This window comes from Carettochelys insculpta, chromosome 26 (genome assembly GCF_033958435.1).
Source record: "Carettochelys insculpta isolate YL-2023 chromosome 26, ASM3395843v1, whole genome shotgun sequence".
Classification (NCBI taxonomy): Eukaryota; Metazoa; Chordata; order Testudines; family Carettochelyidae; genus Carettochelys; species Carettochelys insculpta.
In genome coordinates, this window is record NC_134162.1 from 10,845,313 (window position 1) to 10,869,086 (window position 23,774).

At 47.0% G+C, this 23,774-nt stretch overlaps 1 protein-coding gene across 1 annotated transcript in view; it reads right to left on the reverse strand.

The window, feature by feature from the left end:
* The window catches only part of SLC45A3 (solute carrier family 45 member 3), a 41,465-nt gene extending 22,390 nt beyond the window's left edge, over positions 1–19,075 (reverse strand). The window contains exon 1 of the mRNA XM_074977447.1: positions 18,961–19,075. The gene's annotated coding sequence lies outside the window, so the exon portion shown is untranslated. The remainder of the gene's footprint in view (positions 1–18,960) is intronic.
* Positions 19,076–23,774: the final 4,699 nt, after the last annotated feature.

A 23,774-nucleotide genomic window follows, 5' to 3' on the forward strand; every position in this document is an offset into this window, starting at 1 on the left:
GAGATGAATTCTTGCTGTGGATAATTTCCTTAGGAAAATTAAAACAATTGCTGTTAACTTTTTAAAAAGCTAAGTAGGAGTGAGATGCCCCAAATAGCCCATTTAATACTCTGTAGGCTGTATGCATTGCAAGATTATCTACCATTTTCCTCTCTCAAGAAATCTGATGTCCTTACAGGAATGCGCCACTGATAGAGACAACAGGTTGGCTGCCACGGATGTTTAGGCCCAGCATCAGTCTGTCACTTCTTTACCTCCCTTCTAGTTACAATACACATTCCCCTTGCACCCAGGGTCAGATTCTCCAAAGCTTTGCACCTCCTCCAGTCAGCCCCAAATCAAAAGGGCAGCCATTCCAGCCTGTCCATCCTTCCACCCACTTACACTGGGGGCCACTGCTATATGAAACGCAGGCCAACAGAGAATCAGGCCCAGTGAATGTCTGTAGTTACTGCCTTGGGTTTGTATGAGCTGCTAAGCATCAGCTTAAATGCAGGTGAGGGCGAAAAGACAGAGAAACAAGACAGGGTGCCTCCTCTGATCCCAAAGACTCACTGTCACAAGCAGAGTCTCTCTCAAGCAGTTTTGCTGGGCAACCTCAACTAAGCTGCTCTCTCTTAGGGCCCTGCTACCTTCCTTCCCTCCTGAACAGTCTGACAGTCCTCTGGGCTCCCTCCTTCCTAGCGAGCCGGTGTTGAGAACCCACACCCAGGCTCCCTGTCCTTTTTAAGCCCAGGTGTCCTCTTTTAAAGCTCATCTGGGATCAGATGGCAAGCACATTGGCCACACACTCTTCAAAGTCCAGTGTCTTCCAGTGACAGGAGATATGAGTCAGACTTTGTAATGGAGATGGTATGGGTATTTTGTGAGTATACAGCCTCATGTACTGGGTCTCCAAGCACATTATAGAATAGATCAGTGGGATCCCACAAGAGGGACACTGAGGCAACCAATTTCAAAGACTTGCCTAAGGCTCCATGGCAAGTAGCAGCACACTGTAAGTACACCTCCAGCCTTGACACCCGTAGCAGGGGCAATCTACAAAGGAACTTCGGCATGGTGATGCCGAGTCTCGTGACATCTCCCTTTTAGGCACCTAGAAGAAAGTCACAGGAAAAACACTGCAGTCCATGAAGCCTGAGCTGACCCTTATGATGGAGCGGGGAGAGAGGACTGGAACCTTAGACTGTGACCCATAAAGCCAGGATGTGGGAGACAAGGACCCAGAGGCATCCTGAACCCTGCCCTGCTCACACATATAGGCACTTAAGTCTCAGCTTCAGGGAACCCTGCTATTGATCCATACATTAGGGGAACAGAAGCACTCAGTTGGCTAAGTGCAGCCATGGGTGTGGTCAGGAGGAAGACAGTCAGGAGAGCGGGGGATAAAACTCTCCCTTCTAGCCTAGTGCAGTGTTTCTCAACTTTTTTTTTTGTTAAATAAAGTACCCCTTTTTAAAAAAAGGTACCCCCAGTACCTACAATTTTCAGACACACATTTTTTTCTACCCTTGCAACACATTTCTTCTACTGTGTCAGAGGAAGTTGTACTGCAGCGTAGTGTTACGAGTATGTTTAGTGTTCTAGAACTTCTGAAAATGTTTTCTGAATAATTGCCTGAATATGACAGAGCAGCGGTTCTCAACCTTTCCAGATCAGCGTAGCCCTTCAGGAGCCTGGAGGGGAACACAAAAGACCAAGGGTTTCACCTCACTTTAAAAAAAAAAACAAAAAAAAAACACTTGCTTCCAAAATTAGACCTTAAAGTACAAAAGTAGTTGCAACACATTATTACTGACAATTTGCTTCCCTTCTCATGTTGACCATAAAATTATAAAATAAATCAATTAGAATATAAATATTGTACTTAAATCTGGGTGTGTAAAACACACAGCTGTGCAAACAAGTCATTGTACGAAATCTGTGTGTACTGACTTCAATAATACTGTTTATGCAGCCTGCTGTAAAACTAAAACTAGGCAAATAGCTAGATGAGTTGATGTACCCTTTAGCAGACTTCTGAGTACCCCAAATGGTACAGGTACCCCAGTTGAGAACCATGGGCTTAGTGCAGAGGTCAGCAACCAAAATAGCAAGAGGAGCCATTTTTTTCAAATTCAGTAAAAAAACACACACACACACACACAATAATTCAAGGGCTGCAATATATGTGAATATGAGATGGTCCTCAATAAATATCAAACCAGACTTTTTGTAACCCCTATTTTAAGAACAGCGCACGCTCAAATATCACAACACACTGTACATATTAAAGGCGGAATTAGCCAATGCTTTGAGATCACATATTGTTTGCTATTAAGCTACAAGTTGTTCATTGCTGGGCTTTTAGAAGTTCACTGAAATACTGAAAATAACCAGGAGGGTAGTTTCTGGTTTTTGTTTTTTTTAAACTTTGCAGTTATAGCATTGGGAGCCTCAGAAAAGTCCATAAAGAGTTGCATGGGGCTCCAGAGCCACAAGTGGCAGACCCCTGGCCTAATGGACCAGACACTGAGTGAGGATGTCACACACCACCCTTTGTTCCAGTTCCTCACCTCCTGACAGTAAGAAAGGATTTTAACACAGAGCAATTAAGCGCCCTTAATCGCTTGGATCTGGATTATTTTAGGCTGTGGATGGGGCTTCCTCAGGCTTTCCTACTGAGGACATGTCTACACTACAGAGAAGATTGACACTGCTGCAGCTGATCCTCCGGAGCTCGATTCAGGGATGTACTAAATCAGTTTCCATGGATGCCCCCCATTGGTGCCAGTATTCCTGCTCCTTGCAAGGAATAAGGGAAGCATTAGCTGCCGCTGACATCCTGCAGTGGAAATGGCACAGAAGCTCAAATTAAGGTAGGGTGACTCCAGCTATGTAATTAACTAATTCCACCTTCCCTCTTAGTGGAGACCTGGCCTGAAGCTACTTCACTCACATATTAACTGGCCCAGAGAAGGGAACAGGATGGCTGTGTAGCTGGGTGATTAGAGCACTCCGCAGAGAAGCAGTAGATCCCAGTGTGAAACCTTTCTTCTCATCAGAAAGAAGGGATTGAAACGAGGGACTCCTACCCTGCACTGGAATACCTCAGTCCCTGGTACTGGAATTTCAAGGGGGAGCAAATATCCATATCTCCCTGCAGCATAGTTCCTGCACCTTTCTCTGGGGCAGCTGGAGACTCGGGTCTGATGTAGCACGTATCGTAAACACATTCGCCAATGGAATCCGGCTTGCTGCTTTGCCTCCCTGCAAACCAACAGAATTGATGCAGAAAGTCCTCCGGAGCAGAAGGCAGAGAGAGGGGAGCGTTGAGTGTGCAATGGGGTTCCCATTTACAATGGCAAAATTACATTCCTAATCTTTGAGTGCCACGGTTAGGATGATTCTTACTTCCCCGCTCTCTGGAATAAAGGGTGTGTGGGAGATGGAGAGGGAGAGCTTTTCAGGCGTGCCGTTCATACAGTGCCAGATCCCTTCACAGCTATCAGAGTCTATTCACTGTCGCTGAATATGAAAGACCCCGTGCAGAATAGCTTTGGCAGGCTCATGTGGGATGAAACGGAAAACTCACCTGACCTCCTCTGACTCCCCCCGGCAATCTCCTTGACCCCTCTCCAAGTGGGGCTAGAGGGAATAACCATTAAAGAGGGGAGGTGGAGAAGTTCATTCTGTTTAGTCTCTGAATTAACACTATGTTTCCTCTCAGGCCAGGACACCATTATCTCAGACTCACTGGTTTAGCCAGCACTTCAGGGAAAGAGATGAAACCAGACGCAGAAATTCCTTCCTTCTGGCACCTAACATGAGAGGCCCAGGCAGGGTTCCCTCTACTTTTATTCTATCCATGGGCAGAATACATTTTGTTCTGTGCACCAAGGCATGAGCGGATCTGCACCACCAACAGAAACACATGCTGCCAACTGTCGGTGCTCTGCTAAGCAGCTGGGCAACACCTGAATCTCTTCTGGATGGCTGCCCCAACGCTCAGCTTACCCAGAACACCAGGCCCAGGGGAGGCTGCTAGGTCTTAAGTCCACCTCCAGTTCCCTCGCTTTCCCTAATTCTTCAGAGGGCAGAGCATGACACGAAGACGGCCATGTATAATCTGGGCACTGTGTTTCCTGCTGCAGGTTGAGAGGACCATGTCAGCACCCACGATTTATGGTTGATTTTCAAGAGAGCGCAGCACCTAGCTGGTTCCTGTTCCTAGGAGAGCTTTTCCAGGCCCCTGATCATTGGATCACAGATTGAATATGAGTCAGCCATGCAATGCAGTGGCTACAGGATAACATTTGGAGAGGAATGAACCGGAATGCTGTGCAGAAGACATAGATGGCAACTTCCCTACTCTTTTGGCCTTAGCTGGAGGACAATGCCAGCTCTGGGTGCCACACTTTAGGAAAGAGTCCAGAGAACAGCAACAAAAAGTGATCAAGGTTTTAGAAAACCTGACCCATGAGCAGGGTTGTCCCTACCCATACTCAAAACACACAGCCATGTTGGGTGCCACAAATTCCATGATGTCCTTGCGCAGCTGTGTGCTGCCTGGGCTCTGGCAGACCCCACCCCATTCCCCCTGTCCTCCACAGGCTCAATTATAAGCCTCCACCGCCCCGCCCCGAAGCTCTGGCAGCCCCCATCCCATCCCCTGGGCACCACCACAGGGCCCAACCCCCAGCCCCCAGGGACTAGAGGACTCAGACACAGCAAAGGGAAGCTGTGCCGGAGGGAAGCGGCACTTTCCTCAACTTCCCGGCTGCTCCTTCAGCCCGCACCTCCCTTCCGGCCCTGCTCCAGTATTGCCAACTCTCCCGGACAGGACACCATTGCAGTAAATGGCATCCAGCCCCTCTGGACAGGGAGAGTCAGCAACACCTTTCCTCTTAGCTTCCTACCATCACCCCATCATGCAGATCAACGGTAGAGCACCAGCAACAGCAGAGACAGCCCTGTGCAAGAGGAAAGGTTAAAAAAAAAGTGGACATGTTTAGTCTTGAGGAGGGGAAAAAAAAAAAAGACTGAGGAGGGGACACCCTATAAACAGTCTTCCACCATAAACAAGCAGTCCTGGAGCACCTTGAAGACCAGTGCTTTTTTTGTGCTCACAGTTGCCAGTACTGAGTACCAGCACCTCAGCAGCAGGATTGGCTGAGGGGGAAGGGCGGGTACAGAGCCCTGGCTCCTTTTTTTAAAAAGGAAAGCGGCACTCCTGAAGACTAACCAATGTATTTATTAGCTAATGAGGTTCTGTGGGTGAGACCCACTTCTTCAGATTTGGAATGGGTCTTACCCACTCAAACTCATTACCCCATAAATAAATTTGTTAGTCTTTGTGGTGCTGCAGGACTGCTTGTTATTTGTGAAGCTACAAACTAACCCAGTGACCCCTCTCCATCTTCCACCACATGAAAGATCATTCTGAAGAGGACTGTGACCAGTTGTTCTCAATATCTAAGTAACGGGCTTAATCACCATCAAGATATTAGAAGAAGCTTTCAAACTCAAAGGGTTGTTAAGGTCTGGAATGGGAACCCAAAGGAACCTGTGCAATCCCCATCCTTGCAAGATTTTAATGACAGGTTGGACAAACACCTCTTCCACGCTGTCTGGCTTACTTGGTCCTACCTTCACACAGGGGGCTGGATTGCATGACCTCAATAGGCCCTGTCCAGCCGTACAGTTCTTGGATCCTCATCACCCTTCTTGGGACCTCTTCCAGCTCTGCAATATCCTTTTCTGAGAGGCAGTGACAGGGTCTGTGACTGACAATCAGTAACTAATTAGCGCTTCACCTCAACTTCTCTAGAAGCGCAGCCCAGTGCAGCATGCTGTACTGCAAGAGATGGGCCCATGTTGTGAAGCCAGGATCTGAATTGCTGCCCCTCTCTCCATCCCCAGGGTTCAAGGAAAACTTGATTCTGCTTTTTATCCTGGTTCACCGACTGTGCCCATCACCATGACATCTGACCCACTTCGCCTCCCTCTTCCCCCCACCCCCTCAGTTTTGTTATTATTAGCAGAAGAATAAAAATGTAAATTGAATTGGAGGAGCAGGGAGGGAAATAATAAACTCCAGCCAGGTTCCCTCCCCTCTTCTGTGGCGTGGTAACTGGCATAGATCATATTCAAGGAGCCGCACATGACGAGGGCCCCATATTTCTATGCCTGTATGTAAAACACACCCTGCTGAGCCGCCTTTTCTCTGCCAGAGGCTGGGGGCTTCTGTTGCGCTTCTGGTCAAACAGATACACAAAGGGGATTACGGAGAGCCCCTCAGCCCCGCAGCGTAATCCATCAAATTATCCCCTTGTTGGCGTTGCCATCCTCTGGAAAAGCCTTCTGAGGCGTTTTCTTTCTCTCTCTCTCTCTCTCTCTCTCTTTTTGAAGGGACTAAAGTTACACTTGAGCCTAAAATGCTCCAACCAGCTGTTCTCATTGCACCTCACAATGGGCTGGTTGTGAACTGAAAGCTGGGGAACAGGGAGTGAGGAGAAAGACCGAGAGACACTGTGAAAAGAACTGCAGCCTCTGCAAGTGTGGAAATCCAACAGGTGGCTAAGCGTTTCGCCCCCCCTCACCCTCCCGCCCCACACTTTTCTGTATCTAGAAGCAGAAAGAGCAGCACTCAAAAGAGACTCAGAATAAAACAGAAAATGTGACAGTGCCCCTGCACACACACACACACACACACACACACACACACACATTTGCAAAAGGATTCTGTCTGGTTCTCTGCAAACGATTGGGTGCCTTTAGCCAGGCCTCAGTCGGCTGCTTCCTCACAGCTTTGCCAAGTTCAGGTTTGCCTTGGCCTCTCCCAATACTAGAGAAGGGCTCAAGACATGCAGAGCCACGCTTGAGAAGTTCAGAACTGGACCAGCCCTGGTTTAATCACTGGGTAATAACCCATGGCCTGTGGTGCACTCCCGCATGTGTTTTTGTTGCCAAGAGCCAGATTTTCTGCCACAAAAGATGCTCAGCAGCATCCACACTGGGCCCCACAATTGCTCGCTGTCAGCACGAGGAGGTCAATTCACTACAGAAAGAAATGGATGTCTAGCTCCTCAATACCTCCCTCTTCATCCTTTTTCCCACCCAAGGTGGAGACTCTTGGCAGGGCCTGGAATATAGTATTTATGAATAACTTGACTGACTGGATACAAGTGTAACTCATCCACCTACTGGGCGTGGTTTGCTGTCCCACACAGTGGCACGGGCGAGTTAAGCGAGTCATGTCAATCAACCACATCGATCTCCTGTTAAGCGAAGACGTAGCCTAAGCTCCAGAGGTCTCAGGGTCAGTTCCACCTGTTGACATGACATAAGGAAGGACAGATCGGTTCAGTATGCCCTGGCACACCCACTTACACTGGCACAAAGTGGGTGTGAAATGCTCCCATTTTGATCAGGTAGCACTTTCAACTAGCGCAAGTGACTAGGCCCATGGGCCTTATTTCCAGTAGAGACCAGCTTCCAGGGGTCAATTTGAACCTGAGACACATGGAATATTTGGCCAGATTGCCCGGTTTAATGCCGCACCAGCTAGTCTATACTCATTACATAGCAAGCAAGACCCAAATCCCTTGTTCTGGACAACGGGGAAGTGACTCCAGGGAGTCTCTCAGAAGTGCTGAAGAGAGGGGTTAGGGACTTTTGTGGAGGAAGAAGATTAGTAGCCATGTTCCCTGTAACGCGAGCTGAGAGCTTTGGCAGCCACCCAGGTGAGATTCAGGTGACAGTCAGCTGATTAGTAGAGCACCCACAGCTGGCAGCAGGTGTTTCTATTGGTGGTGCACATCCACAGATGCCTTGGTGCACCTAACAAAATTTACTCCACCCATGGGTGGAAAGTATTAGAGGGAACCCTGGTTAGCAATCAGCCTGGGTATGACACATGCACATACAGATAGACAGAGCAAAGAAGGGGGTGTGTGTGAAAAAGAAACCTAAAACATTGAGTGGCAGACAGGGAACTAGCTCAGCACTACAGTCTACAATAAGAAACATTCTGACTAACAAGGACAAGAAAGAAGCACATGAGCCAGAGATTCCACTTCTCCTCCTCCCCAGACAGATAACTCACCAACTTAACATTTCCCCATGGTGTCAAGAATCCGAAAAATGCACGAGGCTTAGAAATGCGAGACTGAGAATGGCCACAATAGAAGTCCCACCACCCCTGCAATTACAGGGCTTGAGAGCGACCAACAAGGTCAATACCAAACCCACAGGGTTAGAGGATGGGTTGTGTTGCCACCAGCTATTCATGCAATTAAATAGCAGATCATGTTTGCTCCACCTCACTAGTAAAGGGCTCAAAATTACTGAATTTCTTGAACACATGTACTCTACGGATTAGGGGTGGCTGACACTGGGCCACTCTACTCTGTGCTTGGGATGCCATAGACAAAACCTCCCCCAGTGCCCCCATCAGCTATTTAATGTCATGGCAGAAGGCAACACAGCCCAAAGCTATTTCAGGGTGCATGGGGGAATTCTGGTGTAAATCAGACCTACCTTGGGAGACATAAGATTGGATATGTTTTTTTACTATGATCCACTGCATTATTGTTGTGAAATGCTTCCATAAGTTTTTTGAGGGAGCGGCCTAGTGCTGGCCACAAAAGGGAAAAGAGTGCACAAAAAGGAAACTTTTCTAGTGTCTTCTCCTCTAGTTTCCATTACTGAAAACACAACAGGAAGGAAAACTACAGTAGTTTTGATGGAGCTAAACTCAGTCTCTCCTTCCCATATGAGCACTATGGGCTGAAGTCACATTGAACACAAGTTACACTACTGGCAAGTCAGCCCCAGCTCCTGGGGCATCACCATGACAGCTGCTTTGCTCATTTATGATGGTGGGGAGGGCGGGTGGGAAAAGTCACCTAGACTGTAGCAGCTGTGGGGTGTTTCTGGTTACTCTGTCCTGAGGCCACATTGCCTGTGTATAGGGCTGGGAGATTAGGAAGCGAAACCTGAACCTCATGTTTACAACAATAAGGTGGATACTGCAGAACCTGAGATTTAAGAACCTAAGAACAGCCAGCCTAGGTCAGAGCAATGGTCTATGTTCCCCTCTTCTGACAGTGTCAGCTGTGTCACACTGTTTCGAAATCCCCGCCCCAGATTTAGGGAGAATTTGCAATGCTAGCAAGGGCGGTGCCTGAGATATGCCACCTGACATAGCTAATTGCCAGAGCAATGGCTCTGATCTGCACTGACATCTAAGATACCCTGGCAGGATTAGCAAAGTTATTTGTGGTTCTCTGGGCCAGCAGAGATTGAGAATGCCACAGTGACCAAATGCTCCCAGTCTATGAGCTGTGGCAGAAAGGAAGGACTCATTAATATTCTGAGAACCTTGGCTGGCCAACTGGGAAGTAGCAAGAGTTCTCCAGCAACGCTCCCACCAAAGGGCAATGCATTGCCAGGCTGGGAAAATACCCTCTGCATGCACAGTCTTGGGGACATCTCTCTTTTGCTAGATGGAAAGGGTGTGTACATGACACTGACCCAAAAATCATTCCTGAGGCTCCCAGCAGAGAGTACAACAATGGGCTCAAAGTTACACAGCCGTAGGCCAGATCTACATGGGGGGGGGGGCAAAATTTAAGATACACAACCCCAGTTACAAGAATTGCATAGCTAGAGTTGATGTACCTTAAATCGATTTTTGCCATCGTGCCCACAGCAGGAGGTCAACAAGAGAAACTCTCCCATCAACTTCCCTTACTCCTCACAACTGCCAGAAGCATTGGGGTCAACAGCAGTGCTCTGATCATTCAACTGCGCATGGCCTCACTAGGTGCGCTAAATCCAACCCAAGACGACCAACTGCCAGCGCGTCAATCTTTCAATAGCTATAGACGTGCCCTGAGGTTGTGCCCAGTATTGCGAGAGTGTGATCTCATGAGATTCCCAGAGGCACACACACCCAATAGGCTCTTTTGTAATCACACGGTAATTAGTACACTTACCCATGGCAATTTTCTGGCCTGCAATTCCAGTTATTTGAGTCCCACTAAAGAAGCCTGATGCTGACATAATTTTCGGTATGCCCTTTGACCTCCACCAGCTGGTTGGAGGGTTTCTCCCTCTGTTTTCAGTTGCCAAGATGAAGTTGTGTCTTTGCAGTAGACAAAAGGCTGTATAATTTGCGGACTCGCCTCAAGACACCTCAGAGTAATCAGACCAATATGAGTGCACACACAAGAAGGTGAGGGACTTTGCGTATCCCTGAAATGTCTGGGATTTACCCTCCCTGCCACAAAAAGGGGTACCACAGCTGTTGTGGGGCCATCATTAAAGCACTAGCCCTTTTCTTTATATTAATTAAGACTGTGGTAATCCTAGAAACAGCAGGTCAATGATCTTACTTCAAAACACTCATCTTCCAACCTTCCACGATGGACGAAATTCTCCAGGTTTTTTGGAAAACCAATCCAAAAATTTTTACCAAGTTATCCAGTTCCATCAAAACCCTGGAAGATTGTTATGGGTAATTTGGGATGAGGTGAGGAAGAAGACTGTTTTTCAACATTTCACATGAACACTGACCTTTTCAATTTTCAAACTTGGTAACAGCTTTCAAATATCTAAATCAGTGGTTCTGAACCTTTACTGCAGCCTTCACCCCTTTGGTTCTCAAAATATATTCCTGCACCCCTTATCAAAAATCACAAATGGAGCTGGGGGGGCCTATACACTTTTAAATGCATATTATATATATATATAATGTATAATGTTAATAAATACGTAGGTTTGATGAAACAAAGTAGTTGTACATACATGCCTAAGCTTAACTTGTGTTTTCGATGATCTACCTTCTAAAAAAATCTGGCATGTCTCACACCCCCAGAAAGGGATGTGTGCACCCCAGGTTAAGAAACACTGATCTAAATGGTAGTTACAGTAAACTCTTTACTATCCAGCTGCCCTGGAAATGGGAGGTTGCTGAATATTCAAATATTCTGGATAATAGGTATGCCTAGCAATGCATAACACTAAAGATAAACAAGATGAGATTTTAAGAAAAACAAAAGTGTATGCAGAGTACTTTATTTACCAACAGAAGTATTGTACACTGTAAACTTACATTGTATTTGCTTTATTGATTTGTGTTTACTCTCCCTATATGGTATTCGGGGAAAATGCAACTAAAATTTACTTATGGTTTAAAAGCCACTTATGCGAGAGTTCTAGATAATAGAATGCCTGATATGAGAGAGTTGACTGTCTGGGTGGGGGCGGTTTGGGGGGAGAGATTCTTCTTCTTGACCTCTGAGGGTAGGACAAAAAGCAATGGGCTTAAATTGCAACAAGGGAAGCTGAGGTTGGACACTAGGAAAAAACACTTTCTGTCAGGGTGGTTAAGCACTGGAATAAATTGCCTAGGAAGGTTGTAGAATGTCCACCACTGGAGATGTTTAAGAGCAGGTTAGACAAACTGTCACGGATGGTCTAGATGGTGCTTGGTCCTTCCATGAGGGACATGAAGAAGCAGGACACTGGAACCTGATGACCTCTTGAGATTCCTTCTAATTCTATGACCTATGATTTTGTGAAATCATCTCAAGCCCTCATGAACTCACATCTCCCAAAGATGAACAGACACCCCCCATACGACTTCACACAAGCCTGATGCTCAGCCGATGTACCTGGAAGGAAATTTTCACCTTTCTAAAGAAATGGCTTTAGGCTAGGTTTCACTTAACCCCTGACATCCAATGGGAATTGAACACCTAACTCAAGCCCAGCCTGGAGTCGATGTATCTTAAATAAAGTTATGAATGGGAATATGCAACAAGGCAGTTTAATAGCAGGGGACTAGCTTCAGTGACCCAGTAGGTCCCTTCTAGTCCTGCGTTCCTATCAGGATGGGATAAAGGAGCATGAAACACTTAGTGCAGGACTGTTCTCTGCCAGAATGTGGGCTTGTCTCTCATTGCACGTGCCTAGCATGTGAGCATTACACTGACACAGAGTGGGCTGTGTTAACACAGAGGGCATGTGTTAAAGAGGGCAGATGGGAGGAGCCCTCTTAAAACTTTGCTGTGTTAGTAGCATGACAGTGAAGAGCTGTCATTGAGACAGATATGTTTTTCTCCTCCCAGCATCTTAACACCTAGCCGTATTTACTGCATCAAAGTTCACTGCAGATACTGTACACAAGAAGTAGGAGACCTCTCATGGGTTATGGGTACTTCCACATTGCTCCCCAGGAAAGCTTGGAGCACACAGTCCAATCACTTTGGGCAGCAGGAGTTGGACATTTCCATTCTGCCAACTGCAGTCACAAAACTACTGTACTGGCACTGCCAATTATTAAGTACCTGACCAAGGGTTATCACAACTGTTGTGAGGCCAAGATGATCAGAAAATAAGACACATGCAAACCAGTTCCCACACTCGGTTCCAACTGGGGGAGTAACCAGCATTTGTGGCTCTCACCTTTTTCACAAGGAGAGTGATGAAGCACTCTAAAGTGGTGGAATCTCCATCCATAGAGGTTTAAGGTGAGATTTGACCAAGCCCCGGCTGGGATAATTTAGCTGGGGACAGTGCTTAGTACATTCTCTAGTGTTTTGTCCAGTCTGGTTTGATGTATCTCAAGCATTGAGGTTGTCAGCAGTTCTCATGGGGCACTAATCTGCAGTCCAACAGATCTGATAGCAGGTGCTCTCTTCAGTGCCATGCTCCAGATTTCCCCCTTCTCTTACCCAGTAGTCCAAGCTACATTCCCCGTATGATGCCCGTTCCAGTCCCTTACACCTTTAATATTCTTGAAGGTGGGCACATCCCATCACAGACATTTAGCCAAGCTCCACTAATACAGCTGTGAGCTACTCATGAAAATCCATTTCGTCCTTCCAGTTGCTCTTTGACACCCAGCATGGGAATTTCGAACTCCAGCTCACAGATTTCATGGGATGGCAGTAGTCTCATTTTCAAATAAGCATCTGCATGCTTTCCCCGCTGCTCCTCACGAACATCTCCACAGTCCCCTCATTCTCCTCCTTAACGCTCCTTGGCTGTGATACCCACCAAAAACTTTGAAAGTAATTAGGGTGCTGCTGCGCTACTCACACTGACCAACACATTATCGTTGTTTCCTTGTCCTCCACCATGGATCTGTCTGTCCCCATCTGTTGTCTCACCTTATACTTAGATGGTAAGCTCGGGGGGAGGGGGGGCAGCGATTTTTTTTGTTCTGACTTTGTACAGCTCCTAACACAATGCAGCCCTGATACCCGACTGGGGCTCCCAGGTTTTACAGCAATGCAAATAAGCTATGTAAATAACTAGATGCTAGTCAAAGGCAGTTAAGAATATGTAGGTTTAAGGCTCAAAAACCAAAAGGCAAATAAACCCCCCACCCAGAGGCACTGAGACCACATATGAGGGAGAGTGAAGTCCCTGTTCAAGAGGCAGCTGGTCTTTAGTTCAAGTGGTAGAGAAGAGGGCTTTAGTCCCTCAGGTTACAGGTTCAATTCCTCCTGCCAACAAGCTGGATCTGCAGGATTTACAATGGATTAAATCACGTATTAAAAAAAAAATCCCACCACCAAACAAACTTTGGGACCCTTTAATTCAACCATGGGCTGTCCTGGGATTCTGGCTCTAAACAGCTTGAAATCAGTGCCACGTTTCACTGAGTGGAGGAAGTACCTCAGCAAACACGGAACAAGCTCTTGAAAACTGGACTGGTGACTGCAATTGCACAATATGGGCATTTAGAGGAAGAGAAAAATGTTTATTCAATGCCTGTAGATCAAACACCTGCTTATTGCAGAACATGTTCCAACCTCCCTCTGCCACCAAGACAAAGAAGCCATTCGGGCGTCATCGCTCTACTACATTTCTTATTTTGCCAGACAATATTCACAAGGGTCTGCTTTTTCTCTCATTTGGATTGGCAAAAAGGTTAAATAAATATTTGCAAATTAAACCAGGAACTGGCATTTTAGGAAACAAAAACAAAAAACGGCCACAAGTTTAAAGACCTCCAAGGAGCAGCACAACAAAAATAAAGGAACTTTTTAGCGTTCCATGTAGTTATATTTCACAACTGAGCCCCTGGATTGCTTAGATACGAAACCCACAGGCACCTCTCTCCCTGCCCCTCTTATTGCAGTGAGTAATGCCAAATTGCACAAGCAAGACTGTGATGTAAAGAATGTCAGAGTGAGCCAAAGTGGGCCTCAAAATCAGATACGTGGCGTTTGATGGTGAGACACAAGTCAAATGACAAGAAACTGCAGAGGACACCTTTGTCTTGCTCTTTTCCTGTCTTCTGGATGTTCCAAGCTGGTGGAGCTTTTGCTTCCATACTCTAACATGAAAATCACATACCAGCTTCCTGGCAATATTTTCTTGGTGCAACAACAATTATTTCACGGGCACCTTAAACCGTTTGTAAACTTGTCTGACATTAAGGCAAAGATCCTCCCATGGATCTCTCCCTTTGTCTCTCAATCCTAGCACTACACCTACTCCAGTAGAAATCACAAGGCTTCTTTATATGAAAGAATGACAGCGTGACAACAGAGATTAAAATAAACCTGCCAAGCACAGCTTTTTTTATTCCATTCCCTTTCCCCCATCTTACTTCTTTGATTATTTCTTCTTCCTAGGTGAAGGGAATGTACACTGATTAATACCAAGCTTCCCCTTCACTGTTCTCTTATCTTTCTGGGTCACTTTGCTTCTGTACCACTCCAGTTTTAGAGCCGTCCACAAATCGGATGATGGCTCAAGTTACACCAAAGAAATATCTGGCAAAGACAGACATGAAACATCCTGGAAGCGGGCAAAGAGGAGATCCTGATTTTGTAAGCGTTAGTCAAAACTGCTTTTCGAAACACTACAGTCCTGAATTGTCCTACATCTCAGAAGAGTCCTCGTGGAGTGACAGATGCTGCAGCCACGAGCCTCAGCAAAATACGTGGTTTGAGATTTTCAGACAAAATGAAACAAAAAGGTAAGAGTTACAACTTGAAAAGAAAATTAAAAAAATAGAAATTAAAAAAATTTCACAATCAAACCCCACGTATCTGCTTTTAAGACTCAGTTTGGCTGACTCTGACATAATAAATAGTTAACCGGGCAAACTCACTTCCATAAGGCATTTCGGGGCCAATCAAGAGTTTAGCAGGAGTCAAAGAATGGATTAGGCGTGTATATGGATAACACAAACATCCGCTGTGACACAAGCCAGGACACAAACCTAAGGGGTATGATGAGTTCGTATGCCACAGGAATGAGCCAGCCATTAACTGACCAGAAGGATTTGCTCCTAGACACAAGTTACTCTCATTGTCCTTTAGGAGGTTTTTTCTAAAAAGCATCGGGCAGCAGCCATGGTGGAGGCCAGGATCCTGGGCTCTGTGGACCAGTTAAGTTTGTCTGATCTGGGTCAGCAGCTGCTAGTGACATACTAAACACAAAACATTACAAATTACAAACAGGATGAGATTTCCAAAAAGTGACTTTACAGAGCGCTGCATTCCAGTGTCAGATTTGCACTGCCAACTTAAACTGCCACAGCCATATAAAAACAAGCAGTCCTGTAGCACCTTAAAGACTCACAATTTTATTTATTAGGTAATGAGCTTTCAACTGTAAGACCCATTTTTTCAGATTTTTTCTCAACACCAAATGAGAGAGTGTGTTGTAGGTCCTTCTTCAGCAAAAGCTGATATCCAAGTACTCATTGCAGGATTGGGACCAACAACGATTCCATTCAAAAAATTCACTGGCAATTACTCTAATTGACTGCACGAAACTGGCACAGTATGAGAGGTTCCAGCCGTGGTGAGCTTCAACGGAGCTGTGGAGAGGTAAAACCAAGGGAAAACATGGAACCTGTGAGTGCTCCAAAGAAAATTATGTCACTACACAAACTGCATAAGAGTTTAAGTTCGGCATCTGTGTTTTGTAGTTACTCTATCAAAAATAAGACAGCCCCAGATTTTATGGAAGGCTGTATTTTTATCTCAGAACTCTGTGTGGTGACATGAGCTTCACTCACGATTTATGTTGTCGTGAGTATTTCTGTTTGCCAGCTCAACCACAAATGCAGCAATAACCAACCTAGAAGCTCTTGCTGATGGAATCTCCTGGTGTGTTCATCTGTAATGTACTGTACCAAAATCTATGTATTTCTGAATCACAGGATTCTTTAGGAACCTCTACCTTATTCAGATTTTTGTATGGAAGATGTCTACCCTTAGCACGCAATACTTTTAACACAAGTCAGTAGGGCATGGGTTTTATGATACAGTAATGCATTCCCAAAAGGTTTCAAAGTTTATTTCCAAGCAAGTGCTCTCTTGTGTTTTAAAGAGCAGACTCCCTGAGTGGCAAGACAGGATTGTGGAAACTGTCAGGCAAGATTTGAGCTCAGTCTCATCTATTCTAGTTTTCCCACCACACAACACTGGCCTAGCTTCAGCTGCTTTGGAGAAGCAAATCCCACGGTAGACTGCTATGGGAAACCCTCCCTCAGGGAAAAGTTTCCTCCTGTATCCAGTGACTTACAGGTTGGGGTATGCCCTGGAGCGTGAAGTTTAACACCTCAAGCACTCCCCTGCCAAGCTCTCATTTCTTTCACAAGGTTATTTATTAACAAAGGTGGATATTTTCTTAGTTGTATTATGTAAAATCCTTTTAAAAATCCTGTTGAGTACTTGGCCTCAAGGATACCTCATAGCAGTATGTTTCAAAAAACAAAACAGCAGTCCTGTAGCACTTTAAAGACTAACAAAACAATTTATTGGGTGATGTGCTTTCATGAGACACACGCACTTAATCTAGGTCTCTCTCACAAAAGCTCATCATCTAATAAATTATTTTGTTAGTCTTTAAAGTGCTACAGGACTGCTGCTTTTCTTTTGTGAAGATACAGACTAACACAGCTACCTCTCTGAGGCTATTCAATATGTTTCAGAGTCTAAGTGGGCAAAACTCCGAGACAGGAATCCCTAATTTTGTTGTCTCTTTCACTGTTAGCATCTTCTAACCACCTCCCTTAAGGATTGGAAAGCTACCAAAGAACAGCGGGACGATGCAGGAAGGGACCTGGCAGTATGACCTGATCCTTTATAAAGGAGAAAAGGCCTGCAAGTACAGTAACTTAGAAGCTTTTTAAAGGTTGCCAGGTTAGATTTTCAGAAGCGTCCAAGTGACTCAGGAGCTAAAGTCCTATTTTCACAAGTGACTTAGGCACGGACGTCAATTAGGCACTTTGGGAAATAGATTCTGGGTAAAATTTTCAAAAGATGCTCTGTTAAGTTCTGATCAAGTGTCACATGCACACCTGCCTGAACCATTGATCTCAGACTGTGCCCAAACCTGAGTTAAGTTTGGTTTATTCCTTTTCATTTATCCATGAATCTGCCAGGTCCAGAACAGAAGTAGCTGTGTTGCTCCTGAAACATTTCCAGTCCAGCTTTGTAGATATGGAGGCACTGGAGACGTACTGAAATAACATTTCTGGCCCATAACAGGAATATCCTAACTCCTTACATTGGTTTTCTATATGATCTAAAGCAGTCACACGTAAGGAAACGTGAACTGGTACCTTTCTACATTACATCCGCATTGTCATCTCAAGTCAAACCAACATTACCAATTTTGTGACCTACTTGTTTTCTTTGATTCAGGTTAATTATTGTCTGATTTATCACTGCACGTCTCCCAGGATTTGGAAATGTCCACATTCATCACTCTTCTCCCTCACCCTTTCCCCCTTCCCTCCAATGTAACAACTTCTGGATTTCACAAAAGCAGCCCAGAAGAACAATGCACAACATCCACCAAGAATAAACTGAATCAGAAGGACACATGCACACACACAACACACTACCTGAAGTGACATTCTTAGCTACACCCTGCAATTTTTGACCTTGTAGTCTTGCTGGCTACAAAGCCTTCTACATTTTAATACTAAAAGGAGTCCCTGTCTGCCCAGCTTCGTTGTCATTATTAACGTTACTTAAAAAGGCATCACACTTGACTGCCTTGTCAAATAATTCTAGAGATGTAGAACACATTTATCTACACTACAGCCAGAGGAAGACTGCTAGCCCTCAAAATCTTTTTCCTCCTTCAGAAAGAGACAGTTTCTGTGGCCTCTCTCTCCCCCTTGACGGAGGAGGAGGGTGTTAAAAGCATTTTGTTTGCTCTATGTAGGAGAGAGAAAGGATGGAGTATATCAAAACTGACTCTATACGTATATGCATCTACGGTCATAGTAGACTACTGACAAACTTCAACCACATGGTTGTCCCACATAGTTCACATTCCTGATTCGTCTTTTAAATAAGGAGTGACAGCGCAACTCCAGCCTGGGGAAAGGGAAGCTCTGAAAGGTCCTAAGAATTATTTAGCAGGCATTTTTCCAAGCCCAGGACAGGCTGTCAGTATGGAACTTTACTGCATTTGTCTGCAGGACCAGAGTTTAAAAGCTGCTTTAACATATTTCCTTAGTGGGGTGCTGAAGATGATAAAAATCATCCCTGGATGCTGAGCGCTGGGGCAGCCGCCCAGGAAGAATGGGGGTGCCACCCAGCTGACTAGCAGAGCACCCAGAGCCCTTGGCAGCCTGTCTTTCTACGGTGGTGCACATCCACACTCTCCTCGGCGCACATAACAAAATTTATCCCGCCCAGGGACGGGAAAAAAAGAGAGGGAAACCTGCCCGCTCGGGGCTTTGTGCCCGAGCATTGCCGAAGGCTCCTCAGCCCCGGGGGCGAGCCCGGCTGAAGTGACTTCCTTGCCCGATAAGAAGGGGAGAAACTTTCGGAAAGCCGGAGCCCGGCGGTCATGGCCGCTCCGCGGCAGGGCCAGGGCTGCGGAGCAGCCGCCCCAGGAGCGCCGGGCCAGGGGGGGACCGCCAGGAGTTTAGGGAGGCGGGAGCGGCCAGCCGGGGCGCCCGGCGAACACGCGCTGCCCTACCTTGGAACGGGCTGGGCTCCCCGCCCCGGCCCGGCCCGGCTCGGCTCGGCTCCCCGGCGTAGGGCTGCGCGGCGCTCGGCTCCCTTTAAATCGCCGGGCTGGCGCTCCCAGCGAGCATGCGCCGCCGCGGCGCTTGGCGAGGACCCTCTGCCCCGGCGGGGGCTGCGCCCGGGCGGCGGGGGCGTGTGGGGTACAGCCCGCCCCGCCCCGCCCCGGACACAGCTCCCGGAGCCTCTCGCTTTTCGCACGCTCCACTGCGCGTGAAAAGGGTGCAGCCCGCCCGGGCCACCTGCAGCTACGTACCAGAGGGCGCAGCCCCGCTGCGCGACCCGACAATAACACACCAAGGGGCGCAGCCTCACTGCTAGGGTAACACTCCGGCCAGCACAGACCCCCACACTGAGGATTCCCTACAACAATACACCAGAGGGCACAGCCCCTCTGCAGAACCCTGCAGTAACGCACCCGCCAGCACAGCCCCCACTGCGCGACCCTACAATAACGCACTAGCCCCACAGCCCCCTGGGCTACTCTACACTAAAAAACCAAAAGGCACAGCCCCACTGTGCAACCCCACAACAATATAACACACAGCATAGTCCCTCCCGATCACCCTACAGTAACACACCGGAGGGTGCTGTCCCCCGAGCCTCCCGACAATAATGGTGCTGCCTATGCAGCCCCCTCCTGCAATAATATGATGTACGCAGCAGATGCCTTCCTGCACTTCTACAGTGACACAGCAGATAACCCAGCCAAAGGGCTCAGGAAGCAAGGAAGGCTGAGCTGCATCCTACTCAGGACTGCAGCGTGATTTTGTCAGGAGAGACTCAGGAGAAAGGAATGCCAGAGCCTCAGGTGCCATCCCTGGAGATCTGGGTATTTCTGACACTTGGACAAGTGGTTTAGCCAAGTACATGTGCTAGATGTTGGCATCAAACTATAAGTCTCAGGTGGGACTAATGTTCCTAAGTCACTTGAGTCAAGTACAAACTCCACCTTCACCAGGTTGACTCCAGTGCCAGTTATACTGGGCTGCAGCCATGTCACTTTTCCCAGCCGTGTGCAGAATAAATTTTGTTGTGTGCACCAAGGCTTGCACAAATGTGCACCACCAACATAAACACATGCTCCTCACCGCCCCGCTATGCTTGGCTGTGGGATCTCTGATAATCAGTCGCATGGCACCTGAATGTCTTCTGGGCAGCTGCCCAACACTCAGCTTACAGGGAGGCCCAGGCCATCAGCAACCCTACAATAACTACCCTATGTGTGTCATTAATCATTTTGGATCATTAAGCCCAAAAATTCTTTTAATCCTGAATGTGAATTATCCACAATATTTTACCTCCCTCCCCCTCGAATGGGTTCATGATTTGTAATTGTTTCCATCGAATGCAAACACATGTCACACTCTGGGCAGTTTGTGACCTATTCCCTATTAATTATTCTTGGCATGTGAGTTGTAGCTCAACTCACACAGCATACTGTATGTATTTTTGCTCCTGGATTGGAGGCCTGAATGGAATGATTTAAGAAATAATGAATTCTCTTGTTCATCCATGAAGTCCCTCATCCACATGTGAAGACAGGCGCCGTATGAAGAGCAGCCATACCCCAAACATCTGTGTGAACAAATATCTGTTTGTGTGAACGTTCATGCACTGAGGATGAAAAAGAGGCCGGAATGTAGTGGACGGGAACAGCTGCTCTTAATTCAAACTAGTGTTTGCAAACAGTCACTTGGGCCAGTGCTTCAGCTGATGTCAGACTGGCATGAGGTCACCTGAGCTACGCCCAGATCTTGCCCATGGTTTTGCAATAAATATATTCACCCAGTTCCATCAGTGACAGAGAGTGTCCTTTATCAGACAAGCACTGGGTTTCTGCTTAGGTCGCAGTCCAATTTTGTATTCCAGTTTGGATCTGTCGTGTCTGAACAGTCTCGTTTTCAACTGGAGCAGCTGTTCCCTCCTGAACCACGTGCTGCAGGCAACCCGTGCACGGCCTGGGAAAAGCCCAGGCGCACCTGCACTTGTTGTCACTTGAACCGATGGGAACTGACTCATTGGCACAGCACGCGGGGATGGCTGACGGGTGGAAACACTGCTGCTGTTTCCTGCAAAAACTCCCTCCCCTCCAGATTCAGCTGGGAGCACATTTTAAAAGAATCTCTTTATATTTACGCTTGTAAATCTGCGTGGGCAGAGCAGCCCATGTTTTCCAGCTGGGAAACCTTATTTACTTATAACTAGAGAAGGGTAATTAGGTAAGTGTGAGTGTTATTTTTGCATACCTTGTATGGTGTTGCTAGCTGGAACTTGTGCCTGACTCCCAAAACATCCCATATCTACTGATAAATGTTACAGAGATCTAGTGATTACAGTGGCAGTGTATCAGCCAGAACTCCTTGGTTCCAGTCTCAGTTCTCTCTGCACCTCTAGGAGTGACTCGGGCTACCACAAGCAGCCAGATTTTCAAAGGCCATTTGTAACTGTGGAGGCTTTGTTCTTGAGGGAGCCCACACTGAGGCTTGTTGGCTTGGAATTTTGCGGGTGCTGAGCATCTGCCGCTCCTGTTGACTTCAGCAGGAGTTATGGGCAAAGATGGAATGAGGGCAAGGAGTGAGGGAGTAGCTCTCTTCCAAGCTGCCCTCATGAAATCAGCACTGCCCACGGAGTCATCAAATGAGGCATTGCTCACAGAAGACTGCGCAGATGTTTCACAGTAGACTGCAGATGTGTAGAAGTGAGTCTTTGCCCACACAAGTTGATGCCTAAATAAATCTGTTAGTCTTTAAGGTGCCACAGGACTCCTCATTGTTTTTGCAGAAACAGACTAACACAGCTAGCCCTCTGATACTTGTAACATATGGCTGTGGGTGCTCACAAGGCAGAACCAGTCCTCAGCAGTTTGAATATGCCCCTGAACTCTCCTAGGCATGGTGCGCTTGGCTCTGTTTTCCTGGGGCAAGGAAAAATAGTGGTGGAATCTCCTGAATGCCTCCCAGTCGTGGAGCCAAAATGGGAGGTTGTTGAGAGCGCTCATAATCAGTGATCCCTCTAATTTTAGCAGTCCATGGGTGGAATAAATTTTACATATACCAAAGCATGTGTGTGTAGTAAGGTGGAAAGCTGAAGCCCATACAGCACAGGCCTGGTTTGAGGCCCAATGGACAAAACATGGCTAAAAGCAAAGCTAAGCTGTGAGCAAGAGGCAGGCCTCAGCTAACTGAACTTAGCTCAGACAGGGCTGAGAGTACAAAACACTAACTGGTAACTGGCCCAGGCACAGAACAGTAATTGGTACAGTTCGTAAGTTGAAATCACACAGTACGACCTGCTCATTACAAAAGACCTTGGTACCTACTCTGCACAGATACAGACCTAGGATCTGGAAAGGGTCTAAAATGACAGCGTGATGGCTAAGAGAGGACCTAACCAAACCACAAGGTACATGGGTGGTATCTAAATAGCATCAGAGGGTGGTAACCTGATACATCAACAGTGAGGTGTGCTTTGTTTGTACCTGTATAAAGGTGGCGTCTTGGCAGGGACTGTCTTTGTCTGACCTGGGTGACAGTGGAATTCCCACTGACTGCGTCAGTCCATTGCTGCAGGCACATATGCACAGTGGATCAGTTAAGTATACTTCACAACTATTTGTACCTTGCTTGAAAATAAACCCTGGCTGGACACCTTCAATTCTTATCTGGTCTTTTGGGAACCTCATGGGGTCTGCTGCCATCATTGGGCCCATATCACTGAACACCCACGCAAGCAGCCTTCTGGTTATCCTCAACAGTGCCAAAGACCCATGAGGACACAGTGGCAGTAAATCTGCCGGACTACAGTGTGGATGTGCACCACCATAGAAGCAGGCTGCTGGCTGTGGACACTCTGCTAATCAGCTGGCAGCACATGCATCTCTCCTGAGTGATCTCTCAAGTGCTCAGATACAGGGAACACTGCAGAGGATGTATGTGTTTGGAACAAGACTTGCATACAAGAACCCTAAGTAGCTGTGTGATCTTGTTTTTGTACCCCTTGCCCTGGTCTCCATTTATTCCCACCCGCTTTGCTCATTGCTGTCATTCACTGACTCTTGTTTAAAATTTTCAGTTATAAGCTCTTTCAGTCAGGGACATATGCTTTACAGATATCAGCAAAGCATTCAGCGCTGCGTAAGGAAAAAACAATATTCAGATGTCAGACCGACACCTTGGATGGGGCAGGTCTGCCTGCGAAAGAACCAGCAGGGCACAGCCACATCACCTGTATCAATGCAGCATAGCTACATCGTAGGTACAGCTGTAAGCACAATACAGCAGGAATGTCAGTGCTATCATCTCTAGTCTTTTTTTAATGTGAATGTCGTGCTGGTGACAAGTGCTGGACCTGGAAGCCTGAATACCATTTAGCCACAGGATAGCTGCCGTGAGCAGTGGCAGTTAGCTCCTCGCTCACGCTGCTGCTAAACATTAAGGCTGCGTCTACACGTGCACGCTACTTCGAAGTAGCGGCAATAACTTCGAAATAGCGCCCGTCACGTCTACACATGTTGGGCGCTATTTCGAAGTTGAAATCGACGTTAGGCGGCGAGACGTCGAAGTCGCTAACCCCATGAGCGGATGGGAATAGCGCCCTACTTCGACGTTCAACATCGAAGTAGGGACGTGTAGACGATCCGCGTCCCGCAACATCGAAATAGCGGGGTCCTCCATGGCGGCCATCAGCTGGGGGGTTGAGAGATACTCTCTCTCCAGCCCTTGCAGGGCTCTGTGGTCACCGTGGGCAGCAGCCCTTAGCCCAGGG